This window comes from Chiloscyllium plagiosum, unplaced genomic scaffold (assembly GCF_037043375.1).
Source record: "Chiloscyllium plagiosum isolate Xiang-an unplaced genomic scaffold, Cpla_swu_hap1 HiC_scaffold_42, whole genome shotgun sequence".
Classification (NCBI taxonomy): Eukaryota; Metazoa; Chordata; class Chondrichthyes; order Orectolobiformes; family Hemiscylliidae; genus Chiloscyllium; species Chiloscyllium plagiosum.
The window spans coordinates 50,150,681-50,173,734 of NW_028270180.1; positions in this window are offsets into that span (position 1 = coordinate 50,150,681).

The following is a 23,054-nucleotide window of genomic DNA, read 5'->3' on the forward strand; positions in this document are numbered from 1 at the left end:
CATGGAGAGCTGAGCTGACTATGTCAGTGTATGGCTCAGGAAACCGGATTATCTGCCCAGCATGGAGAGCTGTGCCGACTATGTCAGTGTTTGGCTCAGTAAACCGGACTATCTGCCCAGCATGGAGAGCTGTGCAGACTATGTCAGTGTATGGCTCAGTGTTCTGAACTATCACCCCAACATGGGGAGCTGTGCAGACTATGTCAGTGTTTGGCTCAGTAACCTGGACTTTTGGGCCAGCATGAGGATCTGTGCAGACAATGTCAGAGTATGGCTCAGTAAACTGGACTATCGGGCCAGAATATAGAGCTGTGTAGACTATGTCAGTGTATCGCTCAGTAAACCGGACTATCAGCCCAGCATGGAGAGCTGTGCAGACTATGTCAGTGTATCGCTCAGTATACCGAACTATCACCCCAACATGGGGAGGTGTGCCGAATGCGTCAGTTTTTGGCTCAGTAAACCGGACTGTCGGGGCAACATGGAGAGCTGTGCAGACACTGTCAGTGTATGGCTCATTAAACCAGACTATTGCGCCATCATGGGGAGCTCTGCAGAGTATGTCATTGTATGGCTCAGTAAACTGGACTTTTGGGCCAGCATGAAGATCTGTACACACTATGTCAGTGTATGGCTCAGTAAACTGGACTATCGGGCCAGAATATAGAGCTGTGTACACTATGTCAGTGTACGGCTCAGTAAACGGGACTATCTGCCCAGCATGTAGAGCTGAGCAGACTATGTCAGTGTATGGCTCAGTAAACCGGACTATCTGCCCAGCATGCAGAGCTGTGCAGACGATGTCAGTGTATGGCTCAGTAAACCAGAATATCTGCCCAGCATGGAGAGCTGTGCAGACTATGTCAGTGTATGGCTCAGTAAACAGGACGATCGGGCCAGAATATAGAGCTGTGTAGACTATGTCAGTGTATGGCTCAGTAAACTGGACTATCTGCCCAGCGTGGTGAGCGGTGCAGACGATGCCAGTGTATGGCTCAGCAAACCGGCCTATCGGGCCAGAATATAGAGCTGTGTAGACTATGTCAGTGTATGGCTCAGTAACCCGGACTATCTGCCCAGCATGGAGAGCTGTGCAGACTATGTCAATGTATGGCTCAGCACACTGGATTATCGGCCCAGCATGGAGAGCTGTGCAGATTATGTCAGTATATGGCTCAGGAAACCGGACTTTGGGACACAGTGTATGGCTCAGTAGACTGGACTATCGGGCCAGCAGGGAGAGCTGAGCTTACTATCTCAGTGTATGGCTCAGGAAACCAGACTATCTGCCCAGCATGGAGAGCTGTGCAGACCATATCCGTGTATGGCTCAGTAAATGGACTATCGGGCCAGCATGGTGAGGTGTGCGAACTATCCCAGTGTACTGCTCAGTAAACCGGACTATCAGCTCAGCATGGAGAGTTGTGCAGATTATATCAGTGTATGGCTCAGTAAACCGGACTGTCGCCCCAACATGGGGAGGTGTGCGGAATGTGTGAGTTTATGGCTCAGTAAACCGGACTATCGGGCCAGCATGGATAGCTAGGCAGACTATGCCAGTGTATGGCTCAGTAAACTGGACTGTCGGGACAGCATGGGGAACTGTGCAGACTATGTCAGTGTATGGCTCAGTAAACCGGGCTATCGGGACTTCTTTGGGAGCTGTGCAGACTATGTCAGTGTATGGCTCAGTAAACCGGACTATCTGCCCAGCATGCAGAGCTGTGCAGACGATGTCAGTGTATGGCGCAGTAAACAGGACGATCGGGCCAGAATATAGAGCTGTGTAGACTATGCCAGTGCATGGCTCAGTAAACTGGACTATCTGCCCAGCGTGGTGAGCGGTGCAGACTATGCCAGTGTATGGCTCAGCAAACCGGCCTATCGGGCCAGAATATAGAGCTGTGTAGACTATGTCAGTGTATGGCTCAGTAACCCGGACTATCTGTCCAGCATGGAGAGCTGTGCAGACTATGTCAGTGTATGGCTCAGCACACTGGATTATCGGCCCAGCATGGAGAGCTAGGCTTACTATCTCAGTGTATGGCTCAGGAAACCAGACTATCTGCCCAGCATGGAGAGCTGTGCAGACCATATCCGTGTATGGCTCAGTAAATGGACTATCGGGCCAGCATGGTGAGGTGTGCGAACTATCCCAGTGTACTGCTCAGTAAACCGGACTATCAGCTCAGCATGGAGAGTTGTGCAGATTATATCAGTGTATGGCTCAGTAAACCGGACTGTCGCCCCAACATGGGGAGGTGTGCGAAATATGTGAGTTTATGGCTCAGTAAACCGGACTATCGGGCCAGCATGGATAGCTAGGCAGACTCTGTCAGTGTATGGCTCAGTAAACCGGACTGTCGGGACAGCAAGGGGAGCTGTGCAGACTATGTCAGTGTATGGCTCAGTAAACCGGGCTATCGGGCCTTCTTTGGGAGCTGTGCAGACTATGTCAGTCTATGGCTCAGTAAACCGGACTATCGAGCCATCGTTGGGAGCTGTGCGGACTATCTCAGTGTATGGCTCAGTAACCCGGCCTATCTGCCCAGCATGGAGAGCTGTGCAGACGATGTCAATGTGTGTCTCAGTAAACCGGACTGTCGCCCCAACATGGGGAGGTGTGCAGAATGTCTCAATTTATGGCTCAGTACACCGGACAATCGTCCCGCATGGAGAGCTGTGCAGACTATGTCAGTGTATGGCTCAGTAAACCGGGCTATCGGGCCATCGTTGGGAGCTGTGCAGACTATGTCAGTGCATGGCTCAGTAAACCGGACTATCGGCCCAGCATGGAGAGCTGTGCAGACTATGTCAGTATATGGCTCAGTAGACTGGACTATCGGGCCAGCAGGGAGAGCTGAGCGTACTATCTCAGTGTATGGCTCAGGAAACCAGACAATCCGCCCAGCATGGAGAGCTGTGCAGACTATATTAGTGTATGGCTCAGTAAATAGACTATCGGGCCAGCATGGAGAGATGTGTGGACTATCTCAGTGTATTGCTCATTAACCCGGACTATCAGGCCAGCATGGAGAGCTGTGCAGACTATGTCAGTGTATGGCTCAGTGATCCGCACTGTCGCCCCAACTTGGGGAGGTGTGCAGAGTGTGGAAGATTATGGCACAGTAAACCGAATAATCGGGCCAGAATATAGAGCTGTGTTGACTATTTCAGTGTATGGCTCAGTAAACCGGACTATCTGCACAGCATGGAGAGCTGTGCAGACTATGTCAGTGTATGGCTCAGTGAACAGGACTTTCAGACCAGCATGGAGAGCTGTGCGGACTATGTCAGTGTATGACTCAGTAAACAGGACTATCAGCCCAGCATGGAGAGCTGTGCAGATTATGTCAGTGTATGGCTCAGTGAACCGGACTATCTGCCCCAACTTGGGGAGGTGTGCAGAATGTGTCAGTTTATGGCTCAGTAAACCGGACTATTGGGCCAGCATGGAGAGCTGTGCAGACAATGTCAGTGTATGGCTCAGTAAACCGGTCTATCGCGCCAGCATGGGGAGTGGTGTGGACTATGTCTGTGTATGACTCAGTAAACCGGACTATTGGACATACATGGGGAGCTGTGCAGACTATGTCAGTGTACGGCTCAGTAAACCGGAACATCGGGCCAGCATGGGGAGCTGTGCAGACTATGTCAGTGTATGGCTTAGTAAACTGTCCTATCAGCCCAGCATGGAGAGCTGTGCAGACTATGTCAGTGTATGTCTCATGAACGAAACTATCGGGCCAACATGGGTATCTGTGCTGACTATGTCAGTGTATGGCTCAGAAAACCGGACTATTGGGCCATCATGGGGAGCTGTGCTGACTATGTCCATGTATGGCTCAGTAAACCGGACTATCGGGCCAGAATATAGAGCTGTATAGACTATGGCAGTGTATGGCTCAGTAAACCAGACTATCTGCCCAGCATGGAGAGCTGTGCAGACTATGTCAGTGTATGGCTCTGTAACCCGGACTTTCGGGCCAGCATGAGAATCTGTGCAGACTATGTCAGTGAATGGCTCAGTAAACCGTACTATCGGGCCAGAATATAGAGCTGTGCTGACTATGTCAGTGTATGGCTCAGTAAACAGGACTATTAGCCCAGCATGGAGAGCTGGCAGACTATGTCAGTGTATTGCTCTGTATACCGGACTATCACCCCAACATGGGGAGGTGTGCAGAATGTATGGAGCAGTAAATAGACTATCGGACCAGCATGGAGAGATGTGCGGACTATCACAGTGTATTGCTCATTAACCCGGACTATCGGGCCAGCATGGAGAGCTGTGCGGACACTGTCTGTCTATGGCTCAGTAAACCAAACTATCGGGCCAGAATGGAGAGCTGTGCAGACAATGTCAGTGTACGGCTCCGTAAACTGGATTATCGGGCCAGCATGGAGAGCTGTACAGACAATGTCAGTGTATGGCTCAGTAAACCGGACTATTGGGACATCATGGGGACTGGTGCAAAATATATCAGTGTATGGCTCAGTAAACCGGACTATCAGGACAGCATGGGGAGCTGTGCAGACTATGTCAGTGTATGGCTCAGTAAACCGGACTATCGGGCCATCGTTGGGAGCTGTGCAGACTATGTCAGTGTATGGCTCAGTAAACCGGAATATCGAGCCATCGTTGGGAGCCGTGCGGACTATGTCAGTGTATGGCTCAGTAACCTGGCCTATCTGCCCAGCATGGAGAGCTGTGCAGATTATGTCAGTGTATGTCTCATAAACCAGACTATCGAGCCAACATGGGGAGCTGTGCTGACGATGTCAGTGTATGGCTCAGTAAACTGGAATATTGGGCCATCATGGGGAGCTGTGCAGACTATGTCAGTGTGTGGCTCAGTTACCTGGACTTTCGGGCCAGCATGAGGACCTGTGCAGACTATGTCAGTGTATGGCTCAGTAAACTGGACTATCGGGCCAGAATATAGAGCTGTGTAGACTATGTCAGTGCATGGCTCAGTAAACCGGACTATCTGCCCAGCATGGAGAGCAGTACAGACTATGTCAGTGTATGGCTCAGTAAACCGGACTATCTGCCCAGCATGGAGAGCTGCGCAGACTATGTCAGTGTATGGGTCAGGAAACCGGACTATGGGACACAGCATGGAGAGCTGTGCAGACTATATCAGTGCATGGCTCAGTAAATGGTCTGTTGGGCCAGCATGGAAAGGTGTGCAGACTATCTCAGTGTATTGGGCCATCGTTGGAAGCTCTGCACACTATGTCAGTGTACGGCTCAGTAAACCGGACTATCGAGCCATCGTTGGATGCTTTGCAGACTATGTCAGTGTATGGCTCAGTAAACCGGACTACCTGCCCAGCCTGGGGAGTGTTGCAGACTATGCCAGTGTATGGCTCAGTAAACTGGACTATCGGGCCAGCAGGGAGAGCTGAGCGTACAATCTCAGTGTATGGCTCAGGAAACCAGACTGTCTGCACAGCATGGAGAGCTGTCCAGACTATGTCAGTGTATGGCTCAGTAAACAGGAATATCAGCCCAGCATGGAGAGCTGTGCAGATTATGTCAGTGTATGGCTCAGTGAACCAGACTATCGCACCAACATGGTGAGGTGTGCAGAATGTGTCAGTTTATGGCTCAGTAAATCGGACTATTGGGCCAGCATGGAGAGCTGTGCAGACAATGTAAGTGTATGGCTCAGTAAACCGGACTACCTGGCCAGAATATAGAGCTGTGTAGACTATGTCAGTGTATGGTTCAGTAAACCGGAATATCGGGCCAGCATGGAGAGCAGTGCAGACTATGTCAGTGTATGTCTCATAAACCGGACTATCGGGCCAACATGGGGATCTGTGCTGACTATGTCATTGTATGGCTCAGTAAACCGGAATGTTGGGCCGTCATGGGTGATGTGCAGACTATGTCAGTGTATGGCTCAATAACCCGGACTTTCGGGCCAGCATGAGAATCTGTGCAGACTATGTCAGTGAATGGCTCAGTAAACCGTACTATCGGGCCAGAGTATAGAGCTGTGCTGACTATGTCAGTGTATGGCTCAGTAAACAGGACTATTAGCCCAGCATGGAGAGCTGGCAGACTATGTCAGTGTATTGCTCTGTATACCGGACTATCTGCCCAGCATGGAGAGCTGCGCAGACTATGTCAGTGTATGGGTCAGGAAACCGGACTATGGGACACAGCATGGAGAGCTGTGCAGACTATATCAGTGCATGGCTCAGTAAATGGTCTGTTGGGCCAGCATGGAAAGGTGTGCAGACTATCTCAGTGTATTGGGCCATCGTTGGAAGCTCTGCACACTATGTCAGTGTACGGCTCAGTAAACCGGACTATCGAGCCATCGTTGGATGCTTTGCAGACTATGTCAGTGTATGGCTCAGTAAACCGGACTACCTGCCCAGCCTGGGGAGTGTTGCAGACTATGCCAGTGTATGGCTCTGTAAACTGGACTATCGGGCCAGCAGGGAGAGCTGAGCGTACAATCTCAGTGTATGGCTCAGGAAACCAGACTGTCTGCACAGCATGGAGAGCTGTCCAGACTATGTCAGTGTATGGCTCAGTAAACAGGAATATCAGCCCAGCATGGAGAGCTGTGCAGATTATGTCAGTGTATGGCTCAGTGAACCAGACTATCGCACCAACATGGTGAGGTGTGCAGAATGTGTCAGTTTATGGCTCAGTAAATCGGACTATTGGGCCAGCATGGAGAGCTGTGCAGACAATGTAAGTGTATGGCTCAGTAAACCGGACTACCTGGCCAGAATATAGAGCTGTGTAGACTATGTCAGTGTATGGTTCAGTAAACCGGAATATCGGGCCAGCATGGAGAGCAGTGCAGACTATGTCAGTGTATGTCTCATAAACCGGACTATCGGGCCAACATGGGGATCTGTGCTGACTATGTCATTGTATGGCTCAGTAAACCGGAATGTTGGGCCGTCATGGGTGATGTGCAGACTATGTCAGTGTATGGCTCAATAACCCGGACTTTCGGGCCAGCATGAGAATCTGTGCAGACTATGTCAGTGAATGGCTCAGTAAACCGTACTATCGGGCCAGAGTATAGAGCTGTGCTGACTATGTCAGTGTATGGCTCAGTAAACAGGACTATTAGCCCAGCATGGAGAGCTGGCAGACTATGTCAGTGTATTGCTCTGTATACCGGACTATCACCCCAACATGGGGAGGTGTGCAGAATGTATGGAGCAGTAAATGGACTATCGGACCAGCATGGAGAGGTGTGCGGACTATCACAGTGTATTGCTCATTAACCCGGACTATCTGCCCAGCATGGAGAGCTGTGCAGACTATGCCAGTGAATGGCTCAGTCAACAGGACTATCAGCTCAGCATGGAGAGCTGTGCAGACTATGTCAGTGTATGGCTCAGTAAACCGGACTATCTGACCAGCATGGAGAGCTGTGCAGATTATGTCAATGTATGGCTCAGTGAACCGGACTATCGCCCCAACATGGGGAGGTATGCAGAATGTGTCAGTTTATGGCTTAGAAAACCGGACTATCGGGCCAGCATGGAGAGCTGTGCAGACAATGTCAGTGTATAGCTCAGTAAACCGGACTATCGGGCCAGCATGGGGAGTGGTGTGGACTATGTCAGTGTATGGCTCAGTAAATCGGAATATCGGGCCAGCATGGGGAGCTGTGCAGACTATGTCAGTGTATGTCTCAGTAAACAGGACTATCAGCCCAGCATGGACAGCTGTGCAGTCTATGTCAGTGTATGTCTCAAAAACCAGACTATCGGGCCAACATGGGGATCTGTGTAGACTGTGTCAGTTTATGGCTCAGTAAACAGGACTATCAGCCTAGCATGGAGAGCTGTGCAGATTATGACAGTGTATGGCTCAGTAAACAGGAATGTCAGCCCAGTATGGAGAGCTGTGCAGACTATGTCAGTGTATGGCTCAGTAAACCGGACTATCTGCCCAGCATGGAGAGCTGTGCAGACTATGTCAGTGTATGGCTCAGTAAACCGGAGTATCGGGCCATCATGGAAAGCTGTGAAGCATGTGTCAGTTTATGGCTCAGTAAACCGGACTATCGGGCCAGCATGGAGAGCTGTGCAGACTATGTCAGTGTATGGCTCAGTAAACCGGAGTATCGGGCCATCATGGAAAGCTGTGAAGCATGTGTCAGTTTATGGCTCAGTAAACCGGAGTATCGGGCCATCATGGGGAGTGGTGTGGACTATGTCAGTGTATGGCTCAGTAAACCGGAATATCGGGCCAGCATGGGGAGCTGTGCAGACTATGTCAGTGTATGGCTCAGTCAGCTGTCCTATCTGCCCAGCATGGATAGCTGTGCAGATTATGTCAGTGTATGTGTCATAAACCTGACTATCAGGACAACATGGGGGTCTGTGCTGACTATGTCAGTGTATGGCTCAGTAAACCGGACTGTTGGGCCGTCATGGGGAGCTGTGCAGACTATGTCAGAGTATGGCTCGGTAACCCGGACTTTCGGGCCAGCATGAGGATCTCTGCAGTCTATGTCAGTGTATGGCTCAGTAAACCGGACTATCTACCCAGCATGGAGAGCTGTGCAGACTATGTCAGTGTATGGCTCAGTAAACAGGATTATCAGCCCAACATGGAGAGCTGTTCAGACTATGTCAGTGTATTTCTCAGTATACCGGACTATCACCCCAACATGGGGAGGTGTACAGAATGTATAGCGCAGTAAATGGACTATCGGGCCCGCTTGGAGAGCTGTGCGGACAATGTTAGTGTATGGCTCAGTAAACCGAACTATCGGGCCAGCCTGGATAGCTGTGCAGACAATGTCAGTGTATGGCTCAGTAAACCGGATTATCGGGCCAGCATGGAGAGCTGTGCAGACAATGACAGTGTATGGCTAAGTAAACCGAACTATTGGGCCATAATGGGGAGTGGTGCGAAATATGTCAGTGTTTGGCTCAGTAAACCGGACTATTGGGACAGCGTGGGGAGCTGTGCAGACTATGTCAGTGTATGGCTCAGTAAACCGGACTATCGGGCCATCGTTGGGAGCTGTGCAGACTATGTCAGTGTATGGCTCAGTAAACGGACTATCGAGCGATCATTGGGAGCTGTGCGGACTATGTCAGTTTATGGCTCAGTAACCTGACCTTTCTGCCCAGCATGGAGAGCTGTGCAGATTATGTCAGTGTACGTCTCACAAACCAGACTATCGGGCCAACATAGGGAGCTGTGCTGACTATGTCAGTGTATGGCTCAGTAAACCGGACTATTGGGCCATCATGTGGAGCTGTGCAGACTATGTCAGTGTATGGCTCAGTAAACCGGACTATCTGCCCAGCATGGAGAGCTGTGCAGACTATGTCAGTGTATGGCTCAGTAAACAGGACTATCAGCCCAGCATGGAGAGCTGTGCAGACTATGTCAGTGTATGGCTCAGTAAACCGGACTATCTGCCCAGCATGGTGAGCTGTGCAGTCTATGTCAGTATATGGCTCAGTAAACAGAACTATCAGCCCAGCATGGAGAGCTGTTCAGACAATATCAGTGTATGGCTCAGAAAACCGGACTATTGGGCCATCATGGGGAGCTGTGCAGACTATGTCAGTGTATGGCTCAGTAAACCGGACTATCTGCCCAGCATGGAGAGCTGTGCAGACTATGTCAGTGTATGGCTCAGTAAACCGGACTATCTGCCCAGCATGGATAGCTGTGCAGAATATGTCAGTGAATGGCTCAGTAAACCGGATTATCGGGCCAGCATGGAGAGCTGTGCAGACAATGTCAGTGTTTGGCTCAGTAAACCGGACTATTGGGCCATCATGGGGAGTGATTCGAAATATGTCAGTGTATGGCTCAGTAAACTGGACAATCGGGACAGCATGGGGAGCTGTGCAGGCAATGTCAATGTATGGCTCAGTAAACCGGACTATCGGGCCATCGTTGGGAGCTGTGCAGACTATGTCAGTGTATGGCTCAGTAAACCGGACTATCGAGCCATCGTTGGGAGCTGTGCGGATTATGCCAGTGTATGGCACAGTAACCTGGCCTATCTGCCCAGCATGGAGACCTGTGCAGATTATGTCAGTGTATGTCTCAATAAACCAGACTATCGGGCCAACATGGGGAGCTGCGCTGACTATGTCAGTGTATGGCTCAGTAAACCGGACTATCGGGCCAGCATGAGGATCTGTGCAGACTATGTCAGTGTATGGCTCAGTAAACCGGACTATCGGGCCAGGATATCGAGCTGTGTAGACTATGTCAGTGTATGGCTCAGTAAACCGGACTATCTGCCCAGCATGGAGAGCTGTGCAGACTATATCAGTGTATGGCTCAGTAAACAGCACTATCAGCCCAGCTTGGAGAGCTGTGCAGACTATGTCAGTTTATGGCTCAGTAAACGGGACTATCGGGAAAGCATGGAGAGCTGTGCAGACTATGTCAGTGTCTGGCTCAGTTAACCGGACTATCCGCCCAGCATGGAGAGCTGTGCAGACTATGTCAGTGTGTGGCTCAGCAAACCGGACTATCGGCCCAACATGGAGAGCTCTGCAGACTATGTCAGTGTGTGGCTCAGCAAACCGGACTATGGGACACAGCGTGGAGAGCTGTGCAGACTATGTCAGTGTTTGGCTCAGTAGACCGGACTATCGGACTAGCAGGGAGAGCTGAGCGGACTATCTCAGTGTATGGCTCAGGAAACCGGACTATCTGCCCAGCATGGGGAGCTGTGCAGACTATATCAGTGTATGGCTCAGTAAAGGACTATCGGGCCAGCATGGAGACGTGTGCGGATTATCTCAGTGTATTGCTTATTTACCCGGACTATCAGGCCAGCATGGAGAGCTTTGCAGACTATGACAGTGTATGGCTCAGTAAACCGGACTATCGGCCCAGCCTGCGTCGCGGTGCAGACTATGCCAGTGTATGGCTCAGTGAACCGGACTATCGGGCCAGAATATAGAGCTGTGAAGACTATGTCAGTGTATGGCTCAGTAAACCGGACTTCCTGCCCAGCATTCGGAGCTGAGCGGACGATCTCAGTGTATGGCTCAGGAAACCGGACTATCAGGCCAGCATGGAGAACTGTGCAGATTATGTCAGTGTATGGCTCAGTAAACTTGTCTGTCGCCACAACATGGAGATGTGTGCAGAATGTGTCAGTTTATGGCTCAGTAAACCGGACTATCTGCCCAGCATGGAGAACTGTGTAGACTATGTCAGTGTATGGCTCTGTAAACCGGACTATCTGCCCAGCATGGAGAGCTGTATAGACTATGTCAGTGTATGGCTCAGTAGACCGGACGATCGGGCCAGCAGGGAGAGCTGAGCGTACAATCTCAGTGTATGGCTCAGGAAACCAGACTATCTGCACAGCATGGTGAGCTATTCAGACTATATCAGTGTATGGCTCAGTAAATGGACTATCGGGCCAGCATGGAGAGGTGTGCGGACTATCTCAGTATATTGTTCATTAACCCGGACTATCAGGCCAGCATGGAGAACTGTGCAGATTATGTCAGTGTATGTCTCAGCAAACCGGACTATCGGCCCAACATGGAGAGCTGTGCAGACTATATCAGTGTATGGCTCAGTGAATGGATTATCGGGCCAGCATGGAAAGGTGTGCGGACTATCCCAGTGTATTGCTTAATAACCCGGAATATCAGGCCAGGAAGGAGAGCTGTGCAGACTATGACAGTGCATGGCTCAGTTAACTGGACTATCTGCCCAGCATGCGGAGCGGTGCAGACTATGCCAGTGTATGGCTCAGTAAACCGGACTATCGGGCCAGAATATAGAGCTGTGTAGACTATGTCAGTGTATGGCTCAGTAAACAGGACTATCAGCCCAGCATGGAGAGCTGTGCAGATTATGTCAGTGTATGGCTCAGTAAACGGGACAATCGGGACAGCATGGAGAGCTGTGCAGACGATGTCAGTGTATGGCTCAGTAAAAAGGACTATCAGCCCAGCATGGAGAGCTGAGTAGACTATGTCAGTGTATGGCTCAGTGAACCAGACTATCGCCCCAACATGGGGAGGTGTGCAGAATGTGTTAGTTTATGGCTTAGAAAACCGGACTATTGGACATACATGGGGAGCTGTGCAGACTATGTCAGTGTATGGCTCAATAAACCGGAATATCGGGCCAGCATGGGGAGCTGTGCAGACTATGTCAGTGTATGGCTCAGGAAACCGGACTAACTGCCCAGCATGGAGAGCTGTGCAGACTATGTCAGTGTATGGCTCAGTAAACAGGACTATCTACCCCAACATGCGGAGGTGTGCAGAATGTGTAAGTTTATGGCTCAGTAAACCGGACTATCGGGCCAGCATGGAGAGCTGTGCAGACAATGTCAGTGTATGGCTCAGTAAACCCGACTATCGCGCTAGCATGGGGAGTGGTGTGAACTATGTCATTGTATGGCTCAGTAAAGCGGAATATTGGACATACATGTGGAGCTGTGCAGACTATGTCAGTGTATGCCTCAATAAACCGGAATATCGGGCCAGCATGGGGAGCTGTGCAGACTATGTCAGCGTATGGCTCAGTAAACTGTCCTATCAGCCCAGCATGGAGAGCTGTGCAGACGATGTCAGGGTCTGTCTCATAAACCAGACTATCGGGCCAACATGGGGATCTGTGCCTACTATGTCAGTGTATGGCTCTGTAAACCGGACTATTGGGCCATCATGGGGAGCTGTGCAGACTATGCTAGTGTCTGGCTCAGTAAACCGGACTATCGGCCCGAATATAGAGCTGTGTAGACTATGTCAGTGTATGGCTCAGTAACCCGGAGTATCTGCCCAGCCTGTGGAGCGGTGCAGACGATGCCAGTGTATGGCTCAGTAAACCGGACTATCGGGCCAGAACATAGAGCTGTGTAGACTATATCAGTGTATGGCTCAGTAACCCGGACTATCTGCCCAGCATGGAGGGCTGTGCAGACTATGTCAGTGTATGGCTCAATAAACAGCACCATCAGCCCAGCATGGAGAGCTGAGCTTACTATGTCAGTGTATGGCTCAGGAAACCGGATTATCTGCCCAGCATGGAGAGCTGTGCAGACTATGTCAGTGTTTGGCTCAGTAAACCGGACTATCAGCCCAGCATGGAGAGCTGTGCAGATTATGTCAGTGTATGGCTCAGTGAACCGGACTATCTGCCCCAACATGGGGAGGTGTGCAGAATGTGTCAGTTTATGACTCAGTAAACCGGACTATCGGGCCAGCATGGAGAGCTGTGCAGACAATGTCATTGTATGGCTCAGTAAACCGGACGATCGCGCCAGCATAGGGAGTGGTGTTGACTATGTCATTGTATGGCTCAGTAAACCGGACTATTGGACATACATGGGGAGCTGTGCAGACTATGTCAGTGTATGGCTCAATAAACCGGAATATCGGGCCAGCATGGGGAGCTGTGCAGACTATGTCAGTGTATGGCTCAGTAAACTGTCCTATCAGATCAGCATGGAGAGCTGTGCAGACTATGTCAGTGTATGTCGCATAAACCAGACTATCGGGCCAACATGGGGATCTGTGCTGATTATGTCAGTGTATGGCACAGGAAACAGGAATATTGGGCCATCATGGGGAGCTGTGCAGACTATGTCAGTGTATGGCTCAGTAAACCAGACGTTCGGGCCAGCATGGGGATCTGTGCAGACTATGTCAGTGTATGGCTCAGTAAACCGGACTATCGAGCCAGAATATAGAGCTGTGTAGACTATGTCAGTATATGGCTCAGTAAACCGGACTATCTGCCCAGCATGGAGAGCTGTGCAGACTTTGTCAGTGTATGGCTCAGTGTTCCGAACTATCACCCCAACATAGGGAGCTGTGCAGACTATGTCAGTGTTTGGCTCAGTAACCTGGACTTTTGGGCCAGCATGAGGATCTGTGCAGACAATGTCAGTGTATGGCTCAGTAAACTGGACTATCGGGCCAGAATATAGAGCTGTGTAGACTATGTCAGTGTATCGCTCAGTAAACCGGACTATCAGCCCAGCATGGAGAGCTGTGCAGACTATGTCAGTGTATGGCTCAGTATACCGAACTATCATCCCAACATGGGGAGGTGTGCCGAATGCGTCAGTTTTTGGCTCAGGAAACCGGACTGTCGGGGCAGCATGGAGAGCTGTGCAGACAATGTCAGTGTATGGCTCATTAAACCAGACTATTGCGCCATCATGGGGAGCTCTGCAGAGTATGTCATTGTATGGCTCAGTAAACTGGACTTTTGGGCCAGCATGAAGATCTGTGCACACTATGTCAGTGTATGGCTCAGTAAACTGGACTATCGGGCCAGAATATAGAGCTGTGTACACTATGTCAGTGTATGGCTCAGTAAACGGGACTATCTGCCCAGCATGTAGAGCTGAGCAGACTATGTCAGTGTATGGCTCAGTAAACCGGACTATCTGCCCAGCATGCAGAGCTGTGCAGACGATGTCAGTGTATGGCTCAGTAAACCAGAATATCTGCCCAGCATGGAGAGCTGTGCAGACTATGTCAGTGTATGGCTCAGTAAACAGGACGATCGGGCCAGAATATAGAGCTGTGTAGACTATGTCAGTGTATGGCTCAGTAAACTGGACTATCTGCCCAGCGTGGTGAGCGGTGCAGACTATGCCAGTGTATGGCTCAGCAAACCGGCCTATCGGGCCAGAATATAGAGCTGTGTAGTCTATGTCAGTGTATGGCTCAGTAACCCGGACTATCTGCCCAGCATGGAGAGCTGTGCAGACTATGTCAATGTATGGCTCAGCACACTGGATTATCGGCCCAGCATGGAGAGCTGTGCAGACTATGTCAGTATATGGCTCAGGAAACCGGACTTTGGGACAGTGTATGGCTCAGTAGACTGGACTATCGGGCCAGCAGGGAGAGCTGAGCTTACTATCTCAGTGTATGGCTCAGGAAACCAGACTATCTGCCCAGCATGGAGAGCTGTGCAGACCATATCCGTGTATGGCTCAGTAAATGGACTATCGGGCCAGCATGGTGAGGTGTGCGAACTATCCCAGTGTACTGCTCAGTAAACCGGACTATCAGCTCAGCATGGAGAGTTGTGCAGATTATATCAGTGTATGGCTCAGTAAACTGGACTGTCGCCCCAACATGGGGAGGTGTGCGGAATGTGTGAGTTTATGGCTCAGTAAACCGGACTATCGGGCCAGCATGGATAGCTAGGCAGACTGTGTCAGTGTATGGCTCAGTAAACTGGACTGTCGGGACAGCATGGGGAACTGTGCAGACTATGTCAGTGTATGGCTCAGTAAACCGGGCTATCGGGCCTTCTTTGGGAGCTGTGCAGACTATGTCAGTGTATGGCTCAGTAAACCGGACTATCTGCCCAGCATGCAGAGCTGTGCAGACGATGTCAGTGTATGGCGCAGTAAACAGGACGATCGGGCCAGAATATAGAGCTGTGTAGACTATGTCAGTGTATGGCTCAGTAAACTGGACTATCTGCCCAGCGTGGTGAGCGGTGCAGACTATGCCAGTGTATGGCTCAGCAAACCGGCCTATCGGGCCAGAATATAGAGCTGTGTAGACTATTTCAGTGTATGGCTCAGTAACCCGGACTATCTGTCCAGCATGGAGAGCTGTGCAGACTATGTCAGTGTATGGCTCAGCACACTGGATTATCGGCCCAGCATGGAGAGCTGTGCCGACTATGTCAGTATATTGCTCAGGAAACCGGACTTTGGGACAGTGTATGGCTCAGTAGACTGGACTATCGGGCCAGCAGGGAGAGCTGGGCTTACTATCTCAGTGTATGGCTCAGGAAACCAGACTATCTGCCCAGCATGGAGAGCTGTGCAGACCATATCCGTGTATGGCTCAGTAAATGGACTATCGGGCCAGCATGGTGAGGTGTGCGAACTATCCCAGTGTACTGCTCAGTAAACCGGACTATCAGCTCAGCATGGAGAGTTGTGCAGATTATATCAGTGTATGGCTCAGTAAACCGGACTGTCGCCCCAACATGGGGAGGTGTGCGAAATGTGTGAGTTTATGGCTCAGTAAACCGGACTATCGGGCCAGCATGGATAGCTAGGCAGACTCTGTCAGTGTATGGCTCAGTAAACCGGACTGTCGGGACAGCAAGGGGAGCTGTGCAGACTATGTCAGTGTATGGCTCAGTAAACCGGGCTATCGGGCCTTCTTTGGGAGCTGTGCAGACTATGTCAGTCTATGGCTCAGTAAACCGGACTATCGAGCCATCGTTGGGAGCTGTGCGGACTATCTCAGTGTATGGCTCAGTAACCCGGCCTATCTGCCCAGCATGGAGAGCTGTGCAGACGATGTCAATGTGTGTCTCAGTAAACCGGACTGTCGCCCCAACATGGGGAGGTGTGCAGAATGTCTCAATTTATGGCTCAGTACACCGGACAATCGTCCCGCATGGAGAGCTGTGCAGACTATGTCAGTGTATGGCTCAGTAAACCGGGCTATCGGGCCATCGTTGGGAGCTGTGCAGACTATGTCAGTGCATGGCTCAGTAAACCGGACTATCGGCCCAGCATGGAGAGCTGTGCAGACTATGTCAGTATATGGCTCAGTAGACTGGACTATCGGGCCAGCAGGGAGAGCTGAGCGTACTATCTCAGTGTATGGCTCAGGAAACCAGACAATCCGCCCAGCATGGAGAGCTGTGCAGACTATATTAGTGTATGGCTCAGTAAATAGACTATCGGGCCAGCATGGAGAGATGTGTGGACTATCTCAGTGTATTGCTCATTAACCCGGACTATCAGGCCAGCATGGAGAGCTGTGCAGACTATGTCAGTGTATGGCTCAGTGATCCGCACTGTCGCCCCAACATGGGGAGGTGTGCAGAGTGTGGAAGATTATGGCACAGTAAACCGAATAATCGGGCCAGAATATAGAGCTGTGTTGACTATTTCAGTGTATGGCTCAGTAAACCGGACTATCTGCACAGCATGGAGAGCTGTGCAGACTATGTCAGTGTATGGCTCAGTGAACAGGACTTTCAGACCAGCATGGAGAGCTGTGCGGACTATGTCAGTGTATGACTCAGTAAACAGGACTATCAGCCCAGCATGGAGAGCTGTGCAGATTATGTCAGTGTATGGCTCAGTGAACCGGACTATCTGCCCCAACTTGGGGAGGTGTGCAGAATGTGTCAGTTTATGGCTCAGTAAACCGGACTATTGGGCCAGCATGGAGAGCTGTGCAGACAATGTCAGTGTATGGCTCAGTAAACCGGTCTATCGCGCCAGCATGGGGAGTGGTGTGGACTATGTCAGTGTATGACTCAGTAAACCGGACTATTGGACATACATGGGGAGCTGTGCAGACTATGTCAGTGTACGGCTCAGTAAACCGGAACATCGGGCCAGCATGGGGAGCTGTGCAGACTATGTCAGTGTATGGCTTAGTAAACTGTCCTATCAGCCCAGCATGGAGAGCTGTGCAGACTATGTCAGTGTATGTCTCATGAACGAAACTATCGGGCCAACATGGGTATCTGTGCTGACTATGTCAGTGTATGGCTCAGAGAACCGGACTATTGGGCCATCATGGGGAGCTGTGCTGACTATGTCCATGTATGGCTCAGTAAACCGGACTATCGGGCCAGAATATAGAGCTGTATAGACTATGGCAGTGTATGGCTCAGTAAACCAGACTATCTGCCCAGCATGGAGAGCTGTGCAGACTATGTCAGTGTATGGCTCTGCAACCCGGACTTTCGGGCCAGCATGAGAATCTGTGCAGACTATGTCAGTGAATGGCTCAGTAAACCGTACTATCGGGCCAGAATATAGAGCTGTGCTGACTATGTCAGTGTATGGCTCAGTAAACAGGACTATTAGCCCAGCATGGAGAGCTGGCAGACTATGTCAGTGTATTGCTCTGTATACCGGACTATCACCCCAACATGGGGAGGTGTGCAGAATGTATGGAGCAGTAAATAGACTATCGGACCAGCATGGAGAGGTGTGCGGACTATCACAGTGTATTGCTCATTAACCCGGACTATCGGGCCAGCATGGAGAGCTGTGCGGACACTGTCTGTCTATGGCTCAGTAAACCAAACTATCGGGCCAGAATGGAGAGCTGTGCAGACAATGTCAGTGTACGGCTCCGTAAACCGGATTATCGGGCCAGCATGGAGAGCTGTACAGACAATGTCAGTGTATGGCTCAGTAAACCGGACTATTGGGACATCATGGGGACTGGTGCAAAATATATCAGTGTATGGCTCAGTAAACCGGACTATCAGGACAGCATGGGGAGCTGTGCAGACTATGTCAGTGTATGGCTCAGTAAACCGGACTATCGGGCCATCGTTGGGAGCTGTGCAGACTATGTCAGTGTATGGCTCAGTAAACCGGAATATCGAGCCATCGTTGGGAGCCGTGCGGACTATGTCAGTGTATGGCTCAGTAACCTGGCCTATCTGCCCAGCATGGAGAGCTGTGCAGATTATGTCAGTGTATGTCTCATAAACCAGACTATCGAGCCAACATGGGGAGCTGTGCTGACGATGTCAGTGTATGGCTCAGTAAACTGGAATATTGGGCCATCATGGGGAGCTGTGCAGACTATGTCAGTGTGTGGCTCAGTTACCTGGACTTTCGGGCCAGCATGAGGACCTGTGCAGACTATGTCAGTGTATGGCTCAGTAAACTGGACTATCGGGCTAGAATATAGAGCTGTGTAGACTATGTCAGTGCATGGCTCAGTAAACCGGACTATCTGCCCAGCATGGAGAGCAGTACAGACTATGTCAGTGTATGGCTCAGTAAACCGGACTATCTGCCCAGCATGGAGAGCTGCGCAGACTATGTCAGTGTATGGGTCAGGAAACCGGACTATGGGACACAGCATGGAGAGCTGTGCAGACTATATCAGTGTATGGCTCAGTAAATGGTCTGTTGGGCCAGCATGGAAAGGTGTGCAGACTATCTCAGTGTATTGGGCCATCGTTGGAAGCTCTGCACACTATGTCAGTGTACGGCTCAGTAAACCGGACTATCGAGCCATCGTTGGGTGCTTTGCAGACTATGTCAGTGTATGGCTCAGTAAACCGGACTACCTGCCCAGCCTGGGGAGTGTTGCAGACTATGCCAGTGTATGGCTCAGTAAACTGGACTATCGGGCCAGCAGGGAGAGCTGAGCGTACAATCTCAGTGTATGGCTCAGGAAACCAGACTATCTGCACAGCATGGAGAGCTGTCCAGACTATGTCAGTGTATGGCTCAGTAAACAGGAATATCAGCCCAGCATGGAGAGCTGTGCAGATTATGTCAGTGTATGGCTCAGTGAACCAGACTATCGCACCAACATGGGGAGGTGTGCAGAATGTGTCAGTTTATGGCTCAGTAAATCGGACTATTGGGCCAGCATGGAGAGCTGTGCAGACAATGTAAGTGTATGGCTCAGTAAACCGGACTACCTGGCCAGAATATAGAGCTGTGTAGACTATGTCAGTGTATGGTTCAGTAAACCGGAATATCGGGCCAGCATGGAGAGCAGTGCAGACTATGTCAGTGTATGTCTCATAAACCGGACTATCGGGCCAACATGGGGATCTGTGCTGACTATGTCATTGTATGGCTCAGTAAACCGGAATGTTGGGCCGTCATGGGTGATGTGCAGACTATGTCAGTGTATGGCTCAGTAACCCGGACTTTCGGGCCAGCATGAGAATCTGTGCAGACTATGTCAGTGAATGGCTCAGTAAACCGTACTATCGGGCCAGAGTATAGAGCTGTGCTGACTATGTCAGTGTATGGCTCAGTAAACAGGACTATTAGCCCAGCATGGAGAGCTGGCAGACTATGTCAGTGTATTGCTCTGTATACCGGACTATCACCCCAACATGGGGAGGTGTGCAGAATGTATGGAGCAGTAAATGGACTATCGGACCAGCATGGAGAGGTGTGCGGACTATCACAGTGTATTGCTCATTAACCCGGACTATCGGGCCAGCATGGAGAGCTGTGCGGACAATGTCAGTGTACGGCTCAGTAAACCGGATTATCGGGCCAGCATGGAGAGCTGTACAGACAATGTCAGTGTATGGCTCAGTAAACCGGACTATTGGGCCATCATGGGGACTGGTGCAAAATATATCAGTGTATGGCTCACTAAACCGGACTATCAGGACAGCATGGGGAGCTGTGCAGACTATGTCAGTGTACGGCTCAGTAAACCGGACTATCGGGCCATCGTTGGGAGCTGTGCAGACTATGTCAGTGTATGGCTCAGTAAACCGGAATATCGAGCCATCGTTGGGAGCCGTGCGGACTATGTCAGTGTATGGCTCAGTAACCTGGCCTATCTGCCCAGCATGGAGAGCTGTGCAGATTATATCAGTGTATGTCTCATATCAGATTATATCAGTGTATGGCTTAGTAAACTGGAATATTGGGCCATCATGGGGAGCTGTGCAGACTATGTCAGTGTGTGGCTCAGTTACCTGGACTTTCGGGCCAGCATGAGGACCTGTGCAGACTATGTCAGTGTATGGCTCAGTAAACTGGACTATCGGGCCAGTATATAGAGCTGTGTAGACTATGTCAGTGCATGGCTCATAAACCGGACTATCTGCCCAGCATGGAGAGCAGTACAGACTATGTCAGTGTATGGCTCAGTAAACCGGACTATCTGCCCAGCATGGAGAGCTGTGCAGACTATGTTAGTGTATGGCTCAGCACACCGGATTATAGGCCCAACATGGAGAGCTCTGCAGACTATGTCAGTATCTGGCTCAGGAAACCGGACTATGGGACACAGTGTATGGCTCAGTAGACCGGACCATCCAGCCAGCAGGGAGAGCTGAGCGCACTATCTCAGCGTATGGCTCAGGAAACCAGACTATCTGCCCAGCATGGAGAGCTGTGCAGATCATGTCAGTGTATGGCTCAGTAAACCGGACTGTCGCCCCAACATGGGGAGGTGTGCAGAATGTGCCAGTTTATGGCTCAGTAAACCGTACTATCGGACCAGGATATAGAGCTGTGTAGACTATGTCAGTGTATGGCTCAGTAAACCGGACTATCTGCCGAGCATGGAGAGCTGTGCAGAGCATGTCAGTGTATGACTCAGTAAACAGGACTATCAGCCCAGCATGGAGAGCTGTGCAGACTATGTCAGTGTATGGCTCAGAAAAGCAGACTATCTGACCGGCATGGAGAGCTGTGCAGACTATGACAGTGTATGGCTTAGTAAACCGGTCTATCGGCCCAGCCTGCGGAGCGGTGCAGACTATGCCAGTGTATGGCTCAGTAAACAGGACTATCGGGCCAGAATATAGACCTGTGTAGACTATGTCAGTGTATGGCTCAGTAAACTGGACTATCTGCCCAGCATGGAGAGCTGTGCAGACTATGCCAGTGAATGGCTCAGTAAACAGGACTATCAGCTCAGCATGGAGAGCTGTGCAGACTATGTCAGTGTATGGCTCAGTAAACCGGACTATCTGACCAGCATGGAGAGCTGTGCAGACGATGTCAGTGTATGGCTCAGTAAGCAGGAAAGTCAGCCCAGCATGGAGAGCTGTTCAGATTATGTCAATGTATGGCTCAGTGAACCGGACTATCGCCCCAACATGGGGAGGTATGCAGAATGTGTCAGTTTATGGCTTAGAAAACCGGACTATCGGGCCAGCATGGAGAGCTGTGCAGACAATGTCAGTGTATAGCTCAGTAAACCGGACTATCGGGCCAGCATGGGGAGTGGTGTGGATTATGTCAGTGTATGGCTCAGTCAATCGGAATATCGGGCTAGCATGGGGAGCTGTGCAGACTATGTCAGTGTATGTCTCAGTAAGCAGGACTATCAGCCCAGCATGGACAGCTGTGCAGTCTATGTCAGTGTATGTCTCAAAAACCAGACTATCGGGCCAACATGGGGATCTGTGTAGACTGTGTCAGTTTATGGCTCAGTAAACAGGACTATCAGCCCAGCATGGAGAGCTGTGCAGATTATGACAGTGTATGGCTCAGTAAACAGGAATGTCAGCCCAGCATGGAGAGCTGTGCAGACTATGTCAATGTATGGCTCAGTAAACCGGACTATCTGCCCAGCATGGAGAGCTGTGCAGATTATGACAGTGTATGGCTCAGTAAACAGGAATGTCAGCCCAGCATGGAGAGCTGTGCAGACTATGTCAGTGTATGGCTCAGTAAACCGGAGTATCGGGCCATCATGGAAAGCTGTGAAGCATGTGTCAGTTTATGGCTCAGTAAACCGGACTATCGGGCCAGCATGGAGAGCTGTGCAGACAATGTCAGTGTATAGCTCAGTAAACCGGAGTATCGGGCCATCATGGGGTGTTGTGTGGACTATGTCAGTGTATGGCTCAGTAAACCGGAATATCGGGCCAGCATGGGGAGCTGTGCAGACTATGCCAGTGTATGGCTCAGTCAGCTGTCCTATCTGCCCAGCATGGATAGCTGTGCAGATTATGTCAGTGTATGTATCATAAACCTGACTATCAGGACAACATGGGGGTCTGTGCTGACTATGTCAGTGTATGGCTCAGTAAACCGGACTGTTGGGCCGTCATGGGGAGCTGTGCAGACTATGTCAGTGTATGGCTCAGTAACCCGGACTTTCAGGCCAGCATGAGGATCTCTGCAGACTATGTCAGTGTATGGCTCAGTAAACCGGACTATCTACCCAGCATGGAGAGCTGTGCAGATTATGTCAGTGTATGGCTCAGTAAACAGGATTATCAGCTCAACATGGAGAGCTGTGCAGACTATGTCAGTGTATTTCTCAGTATACCGGACTTTCACCCCAACATGGGGAGGTGTACAGAATGTATAGCGCAGTAAATGGACTATCGGGCCTGCTTGGAGAGCGGTGCGGACAATGTTAGTGTATGGCTCAGTAAACCGAACTATCGTGCCAGCCTGGATAGCTGTGCAGACAATGTCAGTGTATGGCTCAGTAAACCGGATTATCGGGCCAGCATGGAGAGCTGTGCAGACAATGACAGTGTATGGCTAAGTAAACCGAACTATTGGGCCATAATGGGGAGTGTTGCGAAATATGTCAGTGTTTGGCTCAGTAAACCGGACTATTGGGACAGC